Here is a 20,876-nt window from a genome sequence, read left to right as displayed (position 1 = left end):
GCAAGCGCAAAATATATTCCGGAATCATCTTTGTTATAGTAGTAATTATAGACTATTAAACAAACGTAGATAATTATTTAAAAGTAAATATGTCGGCTGCAAAAGATAAGTTTGTTTGTGCAGGGCTGTCTTTTTCTAATCTTCTTGGTTTAAACCGCTTGGTTTCAATGTTCTAAGGAGGCGTATCAAGTAAGATTCCTTTTCTTTCCTGGTTTCGGAACTCTAGTTCGGCTTGTGATCAATTGCAATAAGTGTTATATCACTGAAAGTGTAGCAAGGGGAGGAAATGTTTCTCGTAGCTCTTTAATACAGCGTACATATCACGGAATTCTATAAATTTTTTTATTTATGAAATACATGTACTCGGGTTTCGTTTCTTGTGTACAACGATATCCAAGGGTGATTTATTTATATTGTGTTGTATTTCGAAATAGTGAGTTCGGTTCATCCTATGCCACACGTGCGAAGTGTTCTCGGTGGGAAGAACTGAATGCATTCAGTGCACAGACTATCTCTGTATATAAATACCTCACCGTGGGTAAAACTCTTTACATTACGGATAGTCTTGTTAGTTAGCGGTCTACTTTAAGGACTTGCACATCTTCAGCTGTAGAACTATGTAAGTTTATTAATTTCTTGTGTATAAGTTATAATTATAACTGCTGTATTACCACGTTTATTTTGTATGTTTGTTATGTATTTTCTGTTTACGCAGTATAATGCAAATATTTAATTCTCGTTTGCGACTTAGCAAGAGATGTATATTAGTAACATAAAGCTACATTTGTAAGAAATGTTTAGTGCGGTAGGATTCTTATCGAGCATGGTTAGGTTTATTTCTGAACCTATTGTTTTGTTATTATTGTACCGCTAATGTAATCTGTATAACTTACCGTGTATAACATCATTATGTTTAACTAGTTTACCCGTGTCATGTATAGTACACGGTATTGGATATATTTTCAGCTGTCTAGAGTGTCTGGAGTGTCCAGAGTGTGTAAAGCAGTGTAGAGCTGCGTAGATCTGTGTAGAGTTGTCCAGAATGTCCAGAGTGGCTAGAGTATATGGAGTGACCAGAGTGACCCGAGCGTTCAATGTTATTGGAGTGATTGGGGTCGACGTGGTGCAAGCTGTAAAGTCAACCACATAGTTTAACCGTAGCAGCTGTGAAGCTGAACTGTAGGAGCCGTGGAGCTGAAAAATGTGTGCTGACGACGGAATGTATCTCCTTACATATAATCTTTTAGCCGTGGGCTAATTTTGGGGTTTGTAAAACTCATTGTATCTTTCGGGACTGTAAAAATGATTTTTATATCTGTCTTCTTTTGTTTACATAATTTCACTATATGAGTGAACTCATTTCACTACATGAGTAAAACTTTACAATGTTTACTAGCTGAGTAATCCATTTCAATCTCTTCATTGTGAAATCACTGTGAATCATTCACCCCTTGTCATTGTATTTTGTAAAGTAATTTATTAGTATTTTTCATTATTAGGTCTGTGCGTTCTTATGTTAATTAATCCAATATGTTTGATTATGTGTACGCACATATTATTCATAATTAATTGCTTATTCAAGTCATTCATTATTAAACATTGTATTTACATCATCGTCAAAAGTGCTCTGTTGTGAATCCGGAAATCCCACCCGGTTATCTTGTTCCAAATGGTGTGAGAAGTGGGATCATTTCGGATTTAAATGAACACTAATATTGTTTCATTATATTTGTATGCTCTTTTGTGTGTTTCGGACGCTCTTGACAAGACAGTGAGGTTGAGTAAACACATAACATTGCTTTATTTTTTGTATACATTTCATGATTTGTTTGTCATTCGAGAAGGAAAATACGGTTTGTTGTAATAATTACGCAATTTGCATAATAGTGCACTTTCAGTTGGTCACACCAAACTTTTCAAATGTCATCAATGAAAGAACTTGTAGAACTGGGGTAACAGATCGGCTTTGAGGGGGAGTGTCGTAGAAATTTCGTTCCTGAAGAACAGGCTAGGGAAAGGTATCATAGGTAATAGGACAGGGAAATAGAATGGGAGAAACTAGAGATAGAAAGGGAAGCAGAAGAAAGGAAACGGGCTTTTGAGAGAGAGAATATAGAATTAGAAACGCTGATAGGTTGACTATAGAATTAGAAAACAGGCCAAAAAGGAAAGGATAGAATGAGAAAGGGAAGCAGAGAGGGATAAGATAGAATTAGAGAAGGGGAAGATAAAATTGCTGGAAGAAGTAGAAGATCGGAAGTTGGAAAGGGAAAAACAAGTAAGGTTAGAAGCTTTGGAGATAGAAGACAGAAATAGGGAGTATCAAAGAAATTCTGAGATATTGCAAATTAAAAAGGAGGGAGAACATGATGTTAAACTGAGAGGTCCAAAAATGCGCCCATTTGAAGACGATAAAGATAACATGGATAGTTATCTAAACAGATTCGAATGGTACGTCAAGGTACAAAAAATGGAAGAAAGAAGATTGGTCGCTTCATCTTAGCGCGTTGTTGAAGGGTAAATCATTAGACATGTATTCTCATTTATCCGCGGCCGATTCGCTGAATTATCTTGCGTTGAAAGATGCACTTCTGCAGAAATACAAGTTAACCGAACAAGGGTTTCGCAAGACGTTTAAGTCTAGCAAACCCGAGAGAGGTGAGACATTCACCCAGTTCGTCAGTAGGACGTGCAATTACTTGCAGCGATGGATGGAATGTGGTAAAGTCGTTAAAAGATTTCAGGGTCTTATTGATTTCTTGCTTCGAGACCAACTATTGACAACTTGTGGCAAGGAGTTATATTTGTTCTTGAAGGAAATGTCCTTCGCAAAATTATAGAACATGGACACACATCAGGTCAAGGACCAAAACCTATGGGAACCTGGAAAACATGGTAGGGATAACCAGGGAAGGCATTAGGACGAGCAATTTTTCACTTGCAAGGAGTGGGGTCATATCTCCCCCATTGTCCTAAGCGCAAGGTACCAGTCCAGAGAGTCGCGGTAGCCATTTAAGGCAGACATTCGGTAGATAGAAAAGTCTATGTTTCTCAGCAAGCTAAGCGGGAAGTGGTATACGAGCCAGTGTCACGTGTATTTTCCCCAAGCCACGGGTATCGACGGCAAATGGCACTGTCAACAGACACAAAATGACTGTTTTACGAGACACAGGATGCACTACTGTAGTCGTAAAAAGGAGCCTTGTCCGCGATCATCAGTTACTTGGGTTTAAATCGCCTTGTATGGCAGGTCATAAATACATTACCAAATTAGACCTTACCAATGGATATTGGCAGAGATTATATCCGCGAGTTAACGGCATTCGCGACTTCTAAAGGTCTTTATCAATTTAAAGTTATGGCTTTCGGTTTAGTCAACGACGGTACGTCGTGCGTTCGTCTCATGCGTAAACTGTTAATTGGTATGGAAAACGTCGATAGTTTCGTAGATGATATCTTGTTTATGCACATACATGGGATGTACACGTTATGGTATTACATGATCCGTTCGATAGACTTCACACTGCAAATCTTACAGCTAAGCCCACCAAATGTAGTATAGGGTATTTTAGCCTAGAATATTTGGGACATCTTGTAAGTGGACTAGGTCAGTTGATACCTTACCCACATACAATAGGAGTAATCAGAGATGCACTTAGACCAGAAACTACACAAAAGTAAGATCTTTCCTAGGTGTGATTGGGTTTTACAGGAAATTTGTCCCCAATTTTGCGGCTATTTACTGCCCATTAAAAGACTTGACTAGGAAAGGTCAACCGAATATAGTTCCCCAGGGTGTGTGCCAGGAAAAAGCATTTAACGCTTTAAAACAGAAACTGGTAAGATCACGAATCTTAATCTTAAAGTTGCCAGAATTGAACAAAGCTTTTGTGCTGTGGACTGATGCGACCAATACGGGTCTTAAGGCTGTGTTTGCTACAGGAGCGAGAGGGGATGAAATTGCCTCTTGCTTATGCAAGTAGGAAATCGCTCACTAGGGAGCAAAACTACTCCGTGATTGAGAAGGAGTGCCTAGTCTTAGTATGGGGGATGGGAAAATTCCATACCTTCCTTTTCGGGAGGGAGTTTACCTTACAAACGGACAATCAGCAGCTTGTATGCTTGAACAAACCAAATGTCGCCAATGCAAGATTGATGCGTTGGGCGTTGTCTTTGCAACCGTATAGTTTCCGAATCGAGGCGATCCGAGGATCGGAAAAGTGTTGGGGCTGATTTTGTATGTAGGGTGTAATTAGCAGATCATTCCGTGATTTTTCTGTTTAGGGGGGAAGGTATTGTCACGGAATTCTATAAATTCTTTTATTTATTAAATACGTGTACTCGGCTTTCGTTTTTTGTGTATAACGATACCTGAGGGTGATTTATGTATATTGTGTCGTTTTTCGAAATAGTGAGTTCGGATCATCCCATGCCGCACGTGCGAAGTGCTCTGGATGGGACGAACCGAATGCAGACTGTCTGTATATAAATACCTCACCGTATGTACATTTCTTTACAATACGAAACAGCCTTGTCAGCGGGCAGTCTGCTTCCAAGACCATTGAATATTTGAAGATCGCAAGATTAATATACACCATGGAGAAGTATTTCTTTTCTCTACTTACAATCAAGCAAACAACAATTATTTTTTCACACCTGACGAAACATACAAATTTAATCAACTGCAACCATAACTTAGCCCAATTGTTCTATTATAAAAGCCCTTATAAGAGCTATAAACCTGAGTAGAAAAATGGCAACCAACGCTTCGTCCAACATTAACGGTGAAGCCTTTTTAAAACAATACTTCAAAACTGGAGAGGAAGAAATAGAGCAGGGACGTTTGTTCAAGGCCTACCGTGACCCAGGGTCACAGGACATAGACTTTTCCGAAATCCCTGCACAAGATAGAAAGAATAAGATGGAAATAATCACATCACTAGCTGCTAGGGGCATTAATGCCCAGAATATGGATACTCTCTCCAACCTAGGGAGAGGGATATTCATTATATACCCCCCCCCAAAAAAAAAGGAATTTTTACTACCACAGGGCAATATTATCCTATGTGAGAGGGTGGTCAAATTAACTCCTCCCCCCAATCACCAAATTAATTCAGAAATATTTTACGGACATATGTGTCCAGGTTCCCCAAGGAAATACTTTTAAACATCTTCCAAGAAGGATTTGAAAGGCACACAGGCGTCAAAGTACATAACGCAAGATATGACACCTGTAAAACGATGTCAGGACTTTGCACAGGAAATATAATTGTCAAAATAGACATACAAAACTCACCAAAATCCCAGAATTGTGCAAAATATTTGGTCTCCCAATAAAAACGTGGTTCTACAACTACCACATGATACGTCCATGTGGCGGTTGTGGTAAAGTAGGCCACGATAGATGGTGTTGCGCTAATAAAAACAAAAAGCAGCAAGACCTTGAATAATTAGAATTAGATCTTGATCTAGATCTAAATGAAGAAAAACAAGACAAAGCAAATACAACATATGCACAAGCTATAGCTAGCACAAGCCACAAAACAACTCACACAGCATTCCCAAAAGACAGAGAACAAGAAACAACAACAGGAAACAACACACAAACAAGAAGACAAAGAACCGGAAGAACAAGCAATCACCACACCACAAGAACAAACACCAACAGGTTCACGCAGGGCTCAAAATGAATCAAGCATTTTATCGTAATGAGGTATCATAATTAAACGTCTGCGTGTTCTGTTTAATTGTCATCATGGATTACAGTGATGCTATATCTGAGCTAACAGAACGGGAAGATGTATCAGTGACATACATTGACCTGTTTGATGTGGAAAATGAACAGTGGTTACTGGATACTATTGGCGAAATAGAAACCCAGCTCAAGGCTGAACTCAAGAAATGAATCCCTGTCAATTAATAGTATCTGCCGGCTGTCAATGTTGTCAATAGTATGGCGGAGGCTTCTAGCACGGTAGCCATGTGCATCAATATAGCAGGTGTTGGTGTACTTGCCACCATGACTTCTGCACCATTTCTTATTTGCTTAGAAGGCATTACTTTCGTGTGGGCTCTCTGGCAACATAATTCACTGTACGGCACCTCTGAGTAAATAATCAAAAGGACAATCAGAGTTTCGTCCTGGCCGAGATTATTCTCTATCTCTATCGCAGACTTAGTCGCTCGACCTTTGTGAGACGTTTCGCTATCCGAGGTTATGTTCGCACGCGTTTTGGACGAAACGAATAATTATGGGGGCTCTCTAAAATTATTATGAACTTCTGAGAGGGTGACATGTGTGCAGTGACGTTGATTTTATTCTGCAACATGGACAGTGTAGAGAATGTTGCTATACCTGTATGCTATGTACACAGTTGATCAAAATGATGTCTCCGATATGGTGGAAGCATCGGCATGAATTATTCTAAAGAACACAATCTTTTAGCAGTTATTAAAATACGGAAAGTATTTGCCAGAGTAGACTATACCAGCTTCTGAAAGTACAACGAAGGAATTATAAAAGATATAAATTATAAACAAAAATCTGATGGAATCTCGTTTTACAGCTTACCATTGAAGTCCAGGAAGTGAAAATGACCTAGTACATATAAAGCTATTAACCTTTCTGATAGGCGCACATCGGAAGTAAGGTCGATCTGTATACTCCATAAAACCAATTGCACTCGTGAATCATACACCAAATTAAATGTAAAATAAAGTTCTTGCAACAATACCTAGAATATACAGTCTTTTTATATAGCCAGTATAACAAGTGAGGAAATTCTGGCAAAATATCTTAAAAAATCTAGTTATATTTAAAATACGAACATGTAGAGCACCAGCTAGTCTATCCTCTACAATGAGATACCGACGGCTGCTATAGCGGATCCATGTCGCGGTGGCCATTAGCGATGCTGAAACAAAGGCACTTTTAGCGCGATGTCGGTCTAAGGGCTGCACCAATCTTATTCAAGTATTACGCCAGGTAAAACCTAAGTCGTGTCATCTATTCATCTACCCTGCTCGACCATCGAAAGACCGGTGCGAGCTCTACGCCTACCTATGAACCTTAATTGATTTGCTTGACGGTATTTTTAGGATGGTCCGTTTCATAGGGCCTTGTAACCCATCTGCATGCTGTATAAATTCGTCTTCCCAAGCGCAGAAAAAATGTTCACGCAAGGTAACTATGGACGGAGGCGAGATGGAACATTTACATCTTACAACATAGGAGCCTTCTGTCCTGCCATATCTGTTGAAGCTTTTAATTCTCAGACGCGTATTGTACACGCTGACGACCCTTGCAAATAAGTTTTCAAAGGTGTCGAATCACTCTATGTAGACAGAAACCTTTAAACAATTAAAGGAAAGGCCTTGTTCGCTAGAGGACACTTCCACTGCGCTGTCAAATAACTTCCACTTCACACCACTTATGAAGGCTGATATTCCATAAACGTCACGTGACACTTCACTAACTGGAGTGCATATCTACAAAAGGAGGCTCAAACGTGACAAGATCCATCATTATTTATGGCACTTGTTCTGCCGCTCTTTGTCGAAGAATAAAATATTAAGGTACCTGCACTTGCAAAACTTCCCATACTCTCGTCGTTTACTGTTATGCTACAATCTCTAGGATAACCCCAGTCCATTTCGAGGTTAAAACCTCTTGATTCGTACTGGCTCCCCATCGTTGTGGAGATGTACATATCTGTGGGACATGTAGATATAGTGGAGTGGTCAAATCTCTTTAAGCAGCTCATAGACGACATGCCTTACCCCATAATCGTCCTACATTGTATATCCGTGTCCTATATAACTTGGCTACCTCTGTGACATACATTCCAGACACACGTAGCCCTTTTACGTATACCAATGAAGAAATACTCGAACTAATCAGATTATCTCTAATTGGTGTGCCATCTACACACAGCCATCAAAGACTCCCACCGACTAGTGTTGGTGTAGCAAAACACAACCTACCTGCTATCAAGTACTGCCTAAGACCTCCACAAAAGAAGTCACGTAAGCTAGTATTAGTAGTGATAGCAAATGTCATGTAAGTGTGTTGCCGAATCCTCATTCCATTGCTTCTAGAGAACCTCGTTTTGTTTATACGAACGCATCAGCAAATAAATACATTAACGAGAGTTGAATAAAGGCAATAAATTAGAGTCTTTCTTTCCAAGGACGCAATTAAGACATTTTGTTTCCTCTTTTCCATGCCAATGAAAGTCAGAAACTAGAATACATTCTACTGCCTGTAAGCTAAAGATAATTTATGTTAACTAATTTTAAATACATGAGCTGCATTTATGGAGTTCATAACAAATATTGGCAGAATGTATTAAACTATATGTAAGTAAATATATTCTAAAAGTCGTACGTCACTTAAAATTCCGTGGTTGATCAACATATAAAAGGAGAGAATGTGCTCACGCTTGCTTCAAAATGTGCTGCTTTTCTGTCATGTATACACACGCGATATATGTTTTTCCCTGCTTTCTTTCCTGATGTTCTCGTAGAAACAAAAGGAGGCTATCTTAACAGTTCCAGGCCAACATATAAATAACGAGAGGTTAATTCATTATCAGAGAGTACTACTATTCTTTCTGCTTTGTTATTGTGAAATGAATACTGATTAGTTTAATTGCGACCTGTCATGAAAATATAGCTCATGGTAAGAAAAATTTGAGCATGCACAAATTGGTGCTACTTTGAGCTATAGACTGTTACGAATATATTTTACAAAAACTTGTTCATGTACAAAGTTTAGTTTTTTTGCGTTGTAAATCTGTCAGCCGTCAGCTAAAGTAACTATGCACCAAGTCCTCGATTGCGGGTACTACAACTTTTATAGATAAATCATCATCATGAAGTTCACATAGTTCTTTACGATCATTCGAATTTAATTTTAGGTTCATATAGTTCCAGACTGCTTCACAATCTATATATATATATATATATATATATATATATATATATATATATATATATATATATATATATATGTTAGCACTGAAAACGTCACAGTGCAGAAGAAAAAGATCAAAACAACCCAGTAATAAAAACAAGAATGATGGCATGCAGGAACTTAATTTTATTCACAAGTGATATCAGCGTGGGATACACTTATATATACATTACAAAACACACATTATAATAATAATGAAATAATCCAACACAACTATTTTAGATCTGGAGACCAACATTATCAAATGAACTTATTAATTTCGATCAAAGTGCTCTGCTGCTTTCTTGCAAGTCCCGTCGATTTTTACAATCTTTAAACCATAACTTTACATTTAAATCCTTGCAACATTTAAATACAGGTATCATCTTCCCCGCAAATGCCTAGATCTGTCCTGTTGAATAGTAGTTGTACCTCTATTTTAGAAACAGGCGTAGTTTATTGTACTATCAGATATCACTTACAAGTGCGAATGCTTTCAGGTATAGTGCTAACTAGTTATCACCCTTATCATCCCTCTGGGACAGGTAGTTATCAGAAGATGCCCAGCGGCATGCAATTATAAGATAAAACAGTACAAAGCCACCGATAAGACTGATGATTGGCATTTGTATTTACGATGTCAGATTAACTACCACTTTGCTGCACTCAAATAATGTGGACTGTTTCATTTGAAAAGCCGATGTTAATATAATGAATGCTCACTCAATGCAAAGTAATTCAGCAAGACAAATTGGAAAGTATTTGAAGACTGCATGAAAGTAAAAATCCGTAACAGGAGCATTTAGCTCCATATTAAATAATATAACCTTTATCTGGACTATTACAGTGTACATAGAGTAGATTATACCAACAATTTAATGCATTGAAAAATAACATTTTGTCCTCTATGCAAAATTTTAATCAGTCATGGTATTGTGGGTTAGAGGCATTAAACACTTTATGAAATATACAAATGAATACAAAACAAATACACACTTCATAAGATAAATACAAGATTCATTTCTTGCAGAATTGTATCAAAAACTTGAAATAAAGAAATTGTATGCGAGGAAGGTTTGAGATAGAATCAAATTTAAAAATTGTGTGATGGTAATGTTTCTTCTGAGTCATTACAATGAACATCGTCAAATATTTCAAAGTTCGTATACACTTAAATTTATATTATTGACACATACAAGATAATTAATATACGTAATTAACAACTTTATTAGTTTTCTCTGAGTGAATTGCGATTAATCGATTTATGTTTTAGCCGGGACATGATCTTACGGCATATCAAACTTTTTCTTTTTCCTTCTGTTTTTGTTCTTGTTGTTGTTGTAGGGTTTAACGCCATTTTTCAGCACAAGATAGGCTATACTTGGCGGCCAGTATAGCTGGTGGAGGAAGAACCCTGGAAAACCCAGGGAAGAACCACCGATCCACGAGAAGCTACTGGCAGGCTTTGCCACGTAACCACGCTAGCCGAGCCTTGGACTGTTTTTTTGTTGTTGTCAAACAATAATGTACTGTTTCGCATTTGTCTTGTTCATTCTGTCTGTTAGATACATCATGGTTTAAATCAATGCCTCGGTCAGCACATTCGTGACTTGGTGATATACATTTCCGGATAAAGCGCCAGGGAAAGTGTTCAAATAATTACATATTAGATGTGTCATACACTCTGTAGTTAGTTACCTACTTTTGGTTGGTCAAAACGAATGTTGAAACTTTTGATGTTATTCTTCTTTTTGGAGAAAACATGTTCTTCAAATATATTTCATATTACATTTATATAGCATTTTCTGCGATTTTTCTCGTACGTGGCTTTTCGTAAAGAACTCGAATGTGTGGAAGAAATGTGGGAGACGTGATAGTAAAATTAAGATAACCTGTATTACGACAAAAAGCGATATAAAATAGATGAGTATTTCGTGCGAGGAGCGTAATCCTTTTGGAGTATTTCTAACATTTCAAGTTCCTGACACAAAAGGTTGACGTCCTAACTAGTTCGTACAATATTTATTAGCGTATCTTTCAGAAAACTACAATGAATACAATCAGGTTTGGGAAGCAAGCTCGTGACGATTATTTAAATCCATCTCTTGTAAAATTTCATGACCATCTTAAGTAATACATTACACACATTGAAGTTGATTGCTTTATTGTGAAAAGTTAACTGAATGTTTTATATTTACAAATAGCTTTTCATTTTATTAGTTTCATCTTTCTAAGTATTATTTGCACATTTAGTGTGATTGAAACAATATTCCAGTCAGAATTCTTACTACTTTAAGCAGATGTCAATGAGCTATTGGGGAGATGTTATTTGCCAATAAAGTCATAATTAGATAAATTATTTCTATAAAAGATGTTATTTGCCAATAAAGTCATAATTAGATAAATTATTTCTATAAAAGATATTATTTGCCAATAAAGTCATAATTAGATAAATTATTTCTATAAAAGATGTTATTTGCCAATAAAGTCATAATTAGATAAATTATTTCTATAAAAGATGCAATGACAAAAGAAGATTTGTCACCATTTCTGTGAACTATCAAGTTTCTCATGGTTTGTTTAATTCGCGACATGTTCGTATCAACTTGTATCATAATTAGATAAATTATTTCCATAAAAGATGTTATTTGCCAATAAAGTCATAATTAGATAAATTATTTCTATAAAAGATGCAATGACAAAAGAAGATTTGTCACCATTTCTGTGAACTATCAAGTTTCTCATGGTTTGTTTAATTCGCGACATGTTCGTATCAACTTGTATAACTTTTGGGATTCCACATCTGTATCAACTTACAAAATGAATCAAATATTCTTCCAGAATTCGAGGTCAGTAGACTCATGCAAATTTTTTTTAAAAAAAATTTTCATCCCGAAAAACATTTCCTCTTCAATCATTTGAATATTGCCGTACAACCAAAATATCATCCCAGTCTTCCAGTCAATGCATTCGGCATTCTGAGTGAATAGATCAAACTGTTTTCAACATGGTATTCTGTAGATGATGGTACTAACCCTGTTCCTGCTTCCGGCAATGGAGGGGTTATATAATCGGTTGTTCTGTGGTCCGGTTTAATAAATCCAGTGGCGGACGGTGCTTCTGCTCTTGACACAGGCTGGCCAAATATAGGTGATAGTGACGACTCGACTTTGTCTTCATCCTGCTCCGAAAAGGATAACGATTCCATCTGTACCAGAGATATAACTGTGACCTCTCTAATGGGACCTGATGAAATCAACGAAATATGACGTACGTCTTTTCAGCGTAATTTTGCGTAAGTCAGTATGCATATGTTTTGGTCGAACGTTATTACTGCTTCTTTGCAGTTTTCAACTTGGAGCAAACTGCATTATTTAACACCTTAATTTATGATGGATTACATTAATTATATACCACAAATCAAAATTAGAGACAAAGCGATGGAGTAGGTATACGGTATTATGAAGATGTGACTAAGGAGAAGTTTTGTAAGGCATGAAAGTCTTAGCATTTTAACGACCGCTGAAAGGATTTAGGGAATATGATATGACTGCAAATCGTACTAATACATCATCATCATCATCATCATCATCATCATCTTCTTCTTCTTCTTCTTCTTCTTATTCTTCTTTTGTTTTCTAGGCTTAATGGTTCTATAAGCACGGAACTTAACTTTGAATTTTTTCCAGGGAACACATCTTAAGTTTTATCTCAAAAGTAACGCATCCTAATGGTTCTATACGTTACAATAGTTATTATTTGATTTCCCGATTAGAAATGTTAACTTTTGTAAGAGTTAAAAATTCAAAGAGTTTTCAACAAATTAAACTTTCAGACATTCCTAGCAATAATCAGTTTGAAAAGGCCTATTACAGCATACAAATACACGAGTAAAGTTTGAAGTCTCTTCTTTGTACTTATAGTATGTAGTATAAGTAAATATTTTTCTCTAAAGTATACAGTGTAATTATCTTTATTTGTACCAACATTATTTACTATACCTTTTAGTTTCTGGAATTGCTGATCTCTAACATTCCCTTTCCTCTTCTTGTAGTAGACATAAGCGGCTATCCCACCCACAATGAGAAGAATTCCAAATATAACACCAAGAACGATTCCAACAATGTTACCATTTGCTTCATCCTTCTTTGTAGAGCCTGAGCTAGAGCCGCCACTATTACATGTCTCAGCTTAAATGAAAAAGGAGAAAAAAATAGAGCTGTGTCATCCCCATATTTTTATATCCTTAATATTTGTTCTGCTTACTTGGCTCTTAGCTGTTTCAGGAACGTCACGTGTGACCTCTTCTGAGGAACATAATAGACGAAATCTTCCTCGCCTTACACTTATCTCGACCACCACTACAGTCATATAATTGTAGTCATCATTGTCATCGTCATAATGAAAAGCCTCCTCTGTAAGTTAGCCAAGTAACTTTTAAAAGCAGATAAAAGAACAATTGTCATATGGATCTGTCCTCGTGTTTGACCCCTATACCGAATGGACATTGTTGAATGGTAGTGTATAAACAAGCTGAGTGTTTAGAGAATACGTGCAAAGGCAGTTTATGCAAGAAGTTGGAAAATCCGATTGGATGAGATGGAAGTGAGTAGCGGATAGATTGAAGAGTGTTGAATGGGTGTTGGAGAGTTGGCTTTACTTTTTTGTCGTTAAAATGACAGATTCACTTTATTAGCATTAGTGTCCAAACCACCCAACCTCAACCCATGTTTATAATATTCAAAGTATACAATCGCACTGCATATTCCTAGCAATCAAACTGCAATCTCTCTCTGTCTCTCTCTCTCTCTGTCTCTGTCTCTGTATCTCTCTCTCTCTCTCTCTCTCTGCAACTGGCATATGTTCGAATAAATATGAATTCACTTACCACAGCTCTCTGTTATTGAAAATAAATAGTACATAGAAATAAAGATCGAGAGTATAAACAAAAGGTAAAGTATTTAGAGCAAAGTAAATAATCAATGAAATGAGAAAATTACGTTTGTTTCCTCGGAAAGTTGTAATCAGATCGACCTATCTTTATTTACTTGCCAAAATATTTCCAACGAAGTAACAATCAGTTAAACATGAAAATTAATTCTTTTAGACTTTTACTTCCTGGTAGATCGTATTAAAATTAAACAGTATGATCTCCTTAAGTTCAATGCATCCGATGTATTTTAACAGAGCTTATTACCATAAAATATAATACGATGATGTTGAAATTCATCTTTGTAGTAAGCAAAATTAAAACGATAAAGATAGAAAAATGATATTGCTTACGATTTGGATCTAGTATATAGATATGTACGATGCAATGCGTAAGTAAATCATTGTATATTAGAGACAGCGATACAGAATGGTTCCTAAATTTACTCTTGTATATAGAAAGGTACGAACCATTGCATACAGTAATAATTCAGAAAACGTAAAGATAGAAAATTAGCATTGTTCACTAATTTTACTCCAGCATTTACCCAGATATTACGCAGAGCATAAAATGTTTCAAAGTAATAATAATAATAATAATAATAATAATAATAATAATAATAATAAGCATAATACTAATGATGATGATGATAATAATAATATGCATAATAATAATAATAATGATAATAATAATAATGATAAGAAGAAGAAGAAGAAGAAGAAGAAGAAGAAATACCACTGTAATTAGCTATGAATGCATACTTACGGCAAGTCTCTGAAAAAGAAAGTAAAATTGTCACAATTTCATTTTATTTACTATGTATAACGCTAATTCAAACAAAGAATATAAGCACAGCTTGATATGAAATAACAAACACAATAACGACCATACATAGCATTTTCTGTGTTGAGGGTTTGAAAAGGCACATATATGATATGGTCAGGGTCAGAGGTGGAGGTTGTGGTGGGGATTGGGTTAGAAATCATGAGGAGAAATTAGTCATCTGTGTGTGCTGTTTACCGACTAGATACGGTACAACAATCAATCTAATAATGAAAGTAAATAAACTTCTCTTTTCTGATTTTCACATGCCATTGGAGGACATATCACTTTGTTTTACCAGGTCATCTTGCGCAATTTCTGTCCATGCTTAAGTAGTCCAGCCTGTTTGTTTCATTGAAAGAGAGAAACATACGTCATAAAATATACAAATATAATATTTTTTCAAGCCATTATCGTCCAATTACTTTTGAGAATGGGATTATATATTCTAGTTCGGGCACCTCATGTTAGTATAATTAACAACTTGTCTCACACAAGTATGTTAAAAATGGGAAAATATTCTAATGGCTTATATTTTGAAACAAGCACACTCCTCCACATCAGACATCTCTCTTTCTCTCTCTCTCTCTCTCTATCTCTCTCTCTCACACACACACGCACACACACGCTCACACGAAATCACGCAATACAAGTTTGGAGTTATATTGATTTTGTAGCAACCTTTGTTTCTTTTTCTGGTATTAAGAATACTATTATACTATCTCTATAAAAGTAACGATAACTTGATTATCTGCCGTTGCAAGTAAGACAAAACGAGCTGTTACATGGACATATAAGATATAATTCTTGTACCCATATCTCCGTTTTAAAAATAAATTGACTTACCTTGGAGAAAATTTGCCACACCTAAGAGTGTTAGTTATAACTGCAAACGATACTGGTAATACTTTTGTTTAAACATTCCATATATTAACGATACTACTCCACAACTTGCATGAAGGATATATAAACGCTGCTAATATTAACTAATAGCAAAAGTCCGCATGGATAACACAAAGTTTTTCTTTATCATGCGACACAGATACTGTTCAGACCCGCTAAGATCACCTACAAATCAAAAAGTTGCGTTCTATTTATGTATCTGGTTTCCAACAACCACCCGAACAATATAATCTTGCCGTCATGACTGAACGACCCTATTGTTAATTATGGCCGTTGGAAAACTAAAACAAACTTTAGCACTGAGTAAAAGGGAATTTTATGAGCTCAATGACATTGTTTTAAAATTAAATGATTTATATTGTGACAACGATCCTAAATATTGAATGAGCACTTCGGTATATTGCAAAAGTTCTTGTTAATTCTTGTCATTGTAGATAATAATAATAATAATAATAATAATAATAATAATAATAATGATGAGGACTTTGAATAGCGCCTAATCTTCAGAAGTTCTAAGCGCGTTACAACATTAGACAACACCTGTAAGATAAAAAGACATATAATGCTATGATTCCAGAAACAAAACACCATAAAATTAGAAAACATAAAAAAACATGCTGAGAATATTTAAAGTAGGAAACATTATTAGGTCTTTAAGTTTGTTCTTGCAGTCGAAATAAGTGAGTTTTGAGAGCCCTCTTGAATGTGATCACTGTGTCTTTGTGTCTAAGTTCAGTGGGCAATATATTCCACGTTGCTGGGCCCTGGTAAGCAAAAGAACGCTGTCCATATGACTATCTTTACATAGTGGGAATAATGAATATACGATTGTCAGAAGAGGAGCGTAAGTACCTTGCTGGTGTGTACACATGAGTGAGGTCGGAACGGTATGTTGGACTAGAGTCCGACAGTGAAATGTAGCATAGAGAACACATTTTGTGTTTGATTCTGGATCAAATGGATAGCCATTGAAGGGTACAGAGCAGCGGGGAGGTGTGCTCTGATCGTGGTACTCTTAAGTATGATCCGAGCAGGTGTATTGTGAACTTTTTGAAGTTTCTGGAGCAGATATTGAGATGAACCAGACATAATTGACTTACAATAGTCCAGTCTTGAAAGTACTAATGAACACACAAGTGTTTTAGTGGCATCAGCTGAAAGATATTTGCGAATGGAGCTGATGCGTCTCAGCTTGAGATATGCTGCCTTGCATATGTTCATGACACGTTGGTGCAATGTGAGAGTACTGTCCAGAGTAACACCTAGGTTTCGTACTGATTGTGTGAATTTAATGTTGGTGTTGCTGCTATTTATTATTTGAGGTATAGGATGTGAATGAGAAAGTCTGTGTTGTGATCAGAATGGTCTCAGTTTTATCACCATTCATCTGCAGCTTGTTACATGTTATCCATGATTTCACATCAGAAATGCACCTCTCTATACGTTGGATGGTAGCATCAACTTCACTTGGGTGGCTAGATTAATATATATGCGTGCCATCAGCGTGCAATTGGTGAGACACTGGATGATGACCTATGCCACTGCAGTTAGGTGTTTTAGCACATTCTTTACTCTCGCAAAGGACAAGTAAAAAGACAAAGATTCTGATCTGTCGTAGCGCTTGCAGACCTAGATATATGCTATTTGTTCTACTAATTACTCCTAATAGACTGCACAGATCCAGATCTGCTGGCGCATTATACGACGGCAGATCTAGATCTGTATAGTTTGCAGATGGACGCATCTTACAACGAGTAAATATAGTACCTGTTGTTGTTTACTCATTATTATCGTTTGTGTCTATACCAACATTGTGAAGCAGAAGTTATTTAATATGAACTAAAAACATGAACTATATGACAATGCACCAGCACAGAAAAGCATGGACTTATCGAGGAAATACGGTTTACCTAGGACATTTCGACCATAGTTTGTTTCAGGAAATGACAATTCTACCTTCGTTTTTATTTTGTCGATCACATTATCCGATTCACACTATCCTGCCAACCAGTTCTAACACTAACATCTTAATGCTGAGCGCCAAGCTAGACCGATTCTAGTACCATTTTTATAAGTTTCTGGTATGACTCGGTATGACTCGGTAATGGTTTGAACCAGCGACCTCCACATCCGAGGCGGACGCTCTAACCACTTGGGCCACCGGAGCGGTCAGTTAATAAATATGAAGATGCTGGTGATCTGTTTCCGACAAATTGCCATGTATAGAATTCAAAACTGAAGTATATTTGATGTCTGATGAAACCGGTGAAATAAACGAAATATGTGATCAATAGGTTAGATAAAACTGATGACATTGAAATTTCAGTGCATATTTTCTATAGGGAAGTTTTTCGAAATATTTTTAACGCGATTCCTATTATTATTTTGACCCTGATCATCGCATTATAATGGATGTACCTGTATTTGAACATATTTTGTGTTTGATTTTGGATCGAACGGGTAGCCAGTGAAGATAATAGAGGAAGGGGGTGTACTAAAGTCTTAGCACTCTAATAAGGCCAAATTGTATCAGCGTTACAAGCGGCTCACCTCAGATAGGATGACGTAGTAATAAGGTTTCACCTGACCTTAATAGACCCACTATTTGAAATCATGTTAAATTTGCCCATAGGATTAACATGGTAATGAGTTGATGGGGCAAAATGATTTATGGGGCAAAATATGATACTTGTGTGCAATACGTCCAAGCAAAACATGCCAATCAGTTTAAGGGGATGAAGGACTTACGAAGCAGAAGGTTTTATGAGTTCAATGGGGAATAGGAAAGGATTTTCAAGGTTAAGTTCAAAACACAAATATACAGGAACACACACACGCACACACACACACACACACACACACACACAGACACACAACACAGAGAAACATTTTTTGGCAAGACAGAAAGTGCATCGTTAGGAGGCCTGGGAGTGGCCATGAAAATGGCAGAGTTTTATTGTCCAACTTTGTCAAGTAATAAACGAAAGCACTTGTCAATTGGTACTGTTGCTGGATGTAACGATGTTATTAGGTTTTCTTTGATGTCATGCATTCGTTGGGTTATATTTATAATATTGAGGTTTCTCTTTGTATTAAGTGTGATGGGGGGGGGGTAAGGACTGATACATTGATATGTTATGTGATTCAGATGTAATCTGATAGTATCTTTGTATTAAGTGTGATGGGGGGGGGGAGGTAAGGACTGATACATTTATATGTTATGTGATTCAGATGTAATCTGATGCAAGCTCGTGCAATGAAGACTTTAGAATATTATTAGCAGATCTATGAAGGATCCAGTCTAAAATGTGAGATTGTTTATGGGATGTTGGCTAAAGTCTAACAAGAATCTAGTTTTTATGTGTATGGTTTTCCAGGGCAGTAAAGGTGAAAGTTTAAATCTCCAAGAATTATCATGTTGCCGCCATTCGAATCTCCATACTCCAGTAACTACTCCAAAGAGAGAGAGAGAGAGAGAGATTCAGTCAGCTTGTCTTTACTTCTAGGAGGAGGGCGTAGAGACAGAAACATGGACTGACCTTGTTCCATTATGAGTGAGGTTTGGACTAGTTTAAACAATGCGTGTTCGATATTGAAAGCTTCAGTGTAGTAACGACGGTGGATTATGGAGATCTTTGCGATGAAAGCAGTTCCAGTTGCGCGAGAATGACGTACGAAATTTTTGATCGAGTGACTGGGGAGTGTTAGATTCACACAATTTGTCTTATTACCCGATTTTGTAGTCATGTTTGTATTAGAAAAAAGATGTCGATATCCTGCCCGTTGATAACGTTAGCTGTTTCTGTTCGCCTTTCCTGTAGTCAATCTGATTTGGCGCTAAATAATGCACTGCGCAGTAGTTGATCAGTTTTTAATGTGACAATTTAAAAAGAATTTTAATTACGTTGTTCAAATTAACGGTCTAGTTTTCACATTTCTGTGAAGAAAAGGGAGAATCGGAAAAACGTGGAATTTTGTCCTGTTCTTTTCCGTTCGACATTGAAACAACGTATCTGTTTTTGCTAATGTTCACATTTAAGTAAAGATGAAGTCCTAATAGTTAGGTCTTGTGCACAATGTGGTATGGAACGCAAAGGATTTGTCATTTAATGCAAATAATGAGGGTCTATCGTGGTATTAACTGGTTGACGGGCGAGTATAACGTGATGACATCGTATTCAAAACAAAATATGTTGAGCTATTTGTGCAAAACTACTGAGACAATGTATAATAGTTCTATTTTCTAAAACAAGAAAATTAAGAAAACATTCCAAGAGAAGAGCCATTGCATGATCACTAAATAATGTCAAGAACCATACGTCACGATAAACATCAAACAAATCCGGAGTGCTGCCTCAAGCCTGTTAGGGGAAACGGCCATAATTGAATTAACAATATATGTTTCGATATTTTTTAATGATTGAGTGTATTTATTATCTTCAGAAAATTCAGAATCTACGTAAAGCTCAACATCGTCTGCAATGTTCACTATATACAGGCTAGAAAGGCAATATTAAATAATTGAAATTAAAAATTACAAACAAAAGATAAATTTTAGCATAGCATTTGGAGCATAGGTTAACTAAACACAGCTTAACTGACTTGGCTTTATAAGAAAGGATGAAAAACACACCATCAAAATCTGTGAAATTGTTTTTAATGCAAGATAACCTAACATATCGAACTCAGGTGTTGTAATCCTATGAACAACAAATGTAATTATTAAATTTCTAGCTTTTGTTGATTGTAATAAATTAGTGAGTGAGAGTGTTTAAAGAACATTGCGTGATTTTAAATGATATTAGATAATTGTATTCCTTTTAGCCATGTACGTTAGTATTATCTCCATGATCGTTAAAGTGCTACGTTGATAATATTTGCACGAAATCACCATAGGATACGTGAAGCGCAAAATATTGCTAAATAAATGTGTACCAATTGTTTTATTATTAAATGCGTGTGTTCTCCAAGTTAATGATTTGAATACATTACGACGATTTAGGGCAATTACATAATTCAACTGTGTTAGATATATATGTTTAGTTTTCTAAATTTACGTTAATATTATATCTGTCATGGCTCAATGCAAGTTTAATAAACTCGATTTTATTATTTTTAAAAATTCACAAGAGGAAAAATAAAATATACAAAATAAATGTATAATGGGTGATTGTAGTCTTGTAGCGCTGTATCCAATGGATTTCTTTCTATGACAGTAATTGTAACACCATATGGTTATACTGTTCCTGCCTCTATATTACTTATTTA

The 20,876-nt window shown here is 36.2% G+C and overlaps 2 long non-coding RNA genes across 2 annotated transcripts; one reads left to right on the top strand and one right to left on the bottom strand.

Moving 5' to 3' along the window:
- The first annotated feature begins 528 nt into the window (after positions 1–528).
- LOC149797001 (uncharacterized) lies at positions 529–1,615 on the top strand. The gene is made up of 2 exons (XR_016421490.1): positions 529–619; positions 967–1,615. It is a non-coding gene; the product is annotated as an uncharacterized LOC149797001 (long non-coding RNA).
- A 7,470-nt stretch (positions 1,616–9,085) lies between these two features.
- LOC149797000 (uncharacterized) lies at positions 9,086–15,750 on the bottom strand. Its single transcript, XR_016421761.1, has 3 exons — positions 15,552–15,750; positions 12,955–15,047; positions 9,086–12,199 (listed from the first exon to the last, which is right to left on the bottom strand). It is a non-coding gene; the product is annotated as an uncharacterized LOC149797000 (long non-coding RNA).
- Between the last annotated feature and the right edge of the window lie 5,126 nt (positions 15,751–20,876).

Source organism: Sinohyriopsis cumingii, chromosome 6, assembly GCF_028554795.1.
Source record: "Sinohyriopsis cumingii isolate HCF-2022 chromosome 6, ASM2855479v2, whole genome shotgun sequence".
NCBI lineage: Eukaryota > Metazoa > Mollusca > Bivalvia > Unionida > Unionidae > Sinohyriopsis > Sinohyriopsis cumingii.
Note: the sequence above shows the minus strand (reverse complement) of the source record. Positions and strands in the feature narration are given on the sequence as shown.